The sequence below is a fragment of the Nelumbo lutea genome, chromosome 1, assembly GCF_056320005.1.
Source record: "Nelumbo lutea isolate HS-2025 chromosome 1, American lotus-T2T, whole genome shotgun sequence".
NCBI lineage: Eukaryota > Viridiplantae > Streptophyta > Magnoliopsida > Proteales > Nelumbonaceae > Nelumbo > Nelumbo lutea.
Genome location: NC_142684.1, coordinates 109,157,852 through 109,162,610, shown reverse-complemented (window position 1 = coordinate 109,162,610; position 4,759 = coordinate 109,157,852). Strand labels below are relative to the sequence as shown.

At 37.1% G+C, this 4,759-nt stretch overlaps 1 pseudogene across 1 annotated transcript; it reads left to right on the top strand.

Annotated features, from left to right (window-relative positions):
- The first annotated feature begins 315 nt into the window (after positions 1–315).
- Positions 316–1,957, top strand: LOC148876720 (protein EXORDIUM-like 2 pseudogene; annotated as a pseudogene). Its single transcript, XR_016105372.1, has one exon. The product of XR_016105372.1 is annotated as a protein EXORDIUM-like 2 pseudogene (transcript).
- Positions 1,958–4,759: the final 2,802 nt, after the last annotated feature.

Sequence of the window (4,759 nt, the reverse complement as noted above, 5' to 3'; positions counted from 1 at the left end):
CTGGCATTTACTCATATGTTCCGAGACTGAAATTAGGTTTTAAGAGCCTAAACTCTAGGATTAGATCATCAACTGAGACAAAATTTGGCAGTTTATTAATTCTTTATCTTATGGGCTATCGAACAGAGTAAGCCCTCCCCAACTTAACCCTAGGTTCCTAATTTCCTATCCCAAGCTAGCTGGCACCTGCACCTTCAGGCTGATAATTCTTTATCGGTATTTGTAAGTTTATCTAATACCTATGCCGCTAGTGCTAAGTGCTAAACCATAGAGGTGAATATCAGACAGAGACGGTTTTATCACTCGTGAATCGTAATGACCAAACAGCTGTTTTCATTTAAAAAAATGCTCTTCTTTCGATGACGCCTATGCAAAAGCCTACCGAAGAAGCCACTTGGCAGCAAATCAAAAAAAGGGGGAGTAAACTGACTACAGTGTCTACGAGACTACGACGTACATAACATTGTCTCTGTACAAAATATCATTACACGCAGTCAAGCTCCAATCACGCGTTCTTGGACCCCCTCGCAGGCGCCTTCCCTTGATCACCACGTCACTAGGTCCCGAACACCCTGACAGCCTGTCACTGCTCCCACAGAATTTGATACCCAATCAGTCAAAAACACGTGGCGCTCTTTTGACGCGAAACCCACCTCTTCTACAGTTGTCCCTCCTCATCCTCCCCCTTCCTGCCTTCCTCTCCCAGCGGCCAGCGATATAAATATACGTCTTTCTCTTCTTGCCATCTCACACGAACTTAACAAACAGTCCCCTGCATCATCACCTTTCCTCTCGACAGTCGACATAATCGATAGACTCGATACCCTTTGTGTTCCATATCCAATGGCGTCCATTCACAATTTTGTCCTTGTGAGTTGTCTTCTCCTGCTCTCCTCCTTCGTAAACCCCTCCACCGCGACCTCGAGGATGCTGGCTCTTGTTCAACAGCAGCCGCTGGTTCTCAAGTATCACAACGGCGTTCTTCTGAAGGGCAATTTCACGGTGAACATTATCTGGTACGGTAAGTTCTCCCCGGTCCAGCGCTCCATACTCGTCGACTTTTTTCAATCCCTGAACGCCCCTCGGCTTCGTGCTGCTTCCTCCGTCTCGTCGTGGTGGGGAATTACTGACAAGTACAAAGTGGGTTCTAGCAAACTCATCTTAGGGAGGCAAATCCTGGACGAGGAATGCTCTCTGGGGAAGTCTCTCAAGACCTCTCACATCGTTGCTTTGGCTGCCAAAGGAGACCACAAGAACGCGATCAACGTGGTCTTCACGGCCAAAGATATTGTTGTAGATGGATTTTGTATGAGCCGTTGCGGCACCCACGGTTCTGCTTTGGGAACTGCGGGAACAAAGAAGAGTAAGTTCGCCTACGTGTGGGTCGGTAACTCGGAGACTCAATGCCCCGGCCAGTGCTCCTGGCCCTTCCACCAGCCGATTTACGGTCCACAGACACCGCCGTTGGTGCCTCCGAACGGCGATGTCGGGGTCGACGGCATGATTATTAACCTGGCGACGGTGCTGGCAGGGACGGTGACCAATCCATTCAACAGCGGTTTCTTTCAGGGGCCACCGAGCGCGCCATTAGAGGCCGTGTCAGCTTGTACTGGTATTTTCGGAAAGGGAGCTTACCCGGGTTACCCAGGTGAGGTATTGGTGGATAAGACCACGGGGGCTAGCTACAATGCGCACGGCGTCAACGGACGGAAGTACCTGCTCCCAGCCATGTGGGACCCAAAAGCATCTGCGTGCGCAACGCTTGTGTGAAGTTAGGAATGCGTATGTGGTGGGTTGGTTGAACCTATACGTATGTAGATACACGGTTGCAGATAGTATATGTAATTATGTATACGGAATGGAGCTTGTCATTTTGCTTTGCCCTTGTACAATTTTCCTGTTTTACTTTACTTTGAATGAAAAAAAGGTGAATATATATATATAATAAATTAATTAATGAAGGAGGTATTATAAAAAAAAAACAAATATTAATCAATGGAGCAATAATATTACTCGGATTCGTTTATTCTCTTTTTTGACAAAGAAAATAATGATGGAAGGAACAAAAATAACAAATAAAATAATAATGAGGTATAGGGTGGTTTTGGCTTTCATAGATTTCCTACTCCATGAGCGTCACCATCAGATTGCCTCATGGTTTGAGGGTTTGCAATGTTTTGAGTGGTTGCAATCTCATCTGAGGATGTGAGAAAGCAGCTCCTAGTCTAATGGAGACATCCATTGATTTTGTGAAAAAACATCAGATTTTACTAATTTTCTCTAGATGAGCAAGCTGAAGCTCCATGACAATTGTCACTTTATTCAATCGTGGGCTTTGGCCCAGGGTGGGATTATAGCCCAATGACATAATACCCTGTCAATATGACAAAATGCTTTTTCTTTTAATTTTAAAAGAACATGTTGTGAGAAACAATTACATGATTTTGATTTATTTTTAGAATTGAAAACAAGAAAAACAATTCACGAAGAACAACCCCTAAATCAATAAAGATTCGTTTATTCAATGTATTGTCCACCTGAAAGGACATGTTTTATCGACTAAAATTAAATAATCTCCTGAAGACATTGTAGTTAATACTGATTAGTTTACTATTGAGCTCTACAAAGAAAAAACTAGATCTGTGAAAAATACGCATACGCATGGACCAAATAGGAGTCAGCTAGCTACCGTTAGGTCTCTCAGTCACTGGACAAATGAGATTAGGCATACTCGTTCTCATTTATATATTTGGAGAGATATATACGACAGTGGAATGGGTTTTTGAACTTGTGGTCTTCAACAGAGGGCAGGGCCCACGGGGCTGGCCCGTGAATGACCTTCTATGTTCTGGGTTCTTCTGTCTTTATCCTTTCTAGATTAAGAATATGAAGGTGCTTCATGAAGTGGAGTGGATTGGATGCTTGGACGATAAGCTTCTGACAAAGAAGGAGAAAATTGCAAAATGATGAGCTACAGGGTAAAGAGTAATGGCCACAAACAAACAGCCAAGGGTCCCATGCAAATTAAAAATCACGGTTTAGCACCTCATTTTGATGTTTTTGATGTCCTAAGGGTTAGTATAAATATGCAAAGTGCCAACCAGCTGACTGGTAAGGTTTCCTGCTGTGTTGGGGAATGGGTTAACTCTATCGTGTAGCCCTTCGGAATATATAAAAAAAGAAATAGTATATATTATAAATATATAAAAAATAATAACAAAATACAAGTTTTACAATCTACATATTTGTAACTACATTCAATTTAGAAAGAGTGTAAATATAAATATATACAGTACAAATATGAGGTTTAAAGATACTGTATACAATGGTTTGCCATAAACATATTTGTATTAGCATTCTACCCACACCGAGTCTAAGCTTTTCATGTTCAAATAGAACATAGAAGATACTACTTTTTTAGGAGTAGCCCTTGTTTAGACTTAATAATAATAATAATAATAATAATAATAATAATAACAATAATAATTGTGTCACTTTTTATTAATATGAAAATTAATTAATAAATTATATTAATTGAAATCTTATTTTTAATCAATAGTAAAATAAATTTTTTTAGTTAAAGTTATTATTTAACTTGAATTGATAATATTATAATTTTTAGTCAACTTATTAATTAATATATCATATTAATTGAATTTTATTTATATGATAATTTATTAGTTAATTGTATGTTTAATTTGATCTTAAATCTTTTTTTTTTGCTACAAACATTTGAATGAATGTAAAACATTTTGTAATTTCTATTAAAAGATTTAGAAACGTCTTACCACTTTTATCATATCGATAAATCGGTTATCAGTTTTTAGATATCATTCCTTATGAGCTATGATAGATATGCCATGTTTTCAAAACCGAACCAGACCGGATAGTCAGACCAAAAAAATCGAGAATCGATCAAATAATCGGTTTCATTTTACACTAAAACTGTGTTTTACCAAAAAAAAAACCATTCATTTGATCAACAACCCATTGACTCAAGCAATCAAAACATCGACCCAGACAATAGTTTGTTGCCTTTTATTTTTTTTTATTTTTTTAAGTCAGAACAGGCTATTCATTCGAACCTAACGGTCGGACCATTCGTCCCAATAACCAGTCCCCAAAATGGCTCCCTTTCCAATCCAGTTTTAAAAACCTTGAGATATGTTGGTGATGAATATTTGTTAATACTTTAGTAGGATAGAAGTGAGGAGAAGAGAAAATATAGGACTCAATGGCTCCATTTAGGGATGTCAATGGTATTCAAAAATCCGATTTCAAATTTAAGATTCAAAATAATCAAATTGAATTTGAATAATTCGAATATCTAATTGGTCGAATTTGGATATCCTATTCATACCAAATAACTAATTGGATTCGAATTCGGATATGACCTTATTCGATTCGATAAACATCTAAATTCGACCGATTATTTAACTCTTATATATAATATATAAAAATTTTAAATGTTTTATATAATTTTTATATATAATAATTAAATTATATAAATAATTTATATACTTTATATAAATAAAATATTATTTTATATATTTATTAATTATCTAAAATAATTAATTAATCAAATTCGAATTTGAATCGAATATTCAAATATTTAATCAAATTCAAATTCGAATATTAATTTTTTATATCTTTTGGATATCAAATTTTTTAATTGGATTCAAATTTGGATATTGCCTGATCCAATTCGAATTAGATCCATTTACACCCCTAGCTCCATTTGGTTTGTGGGGTGGTAAAT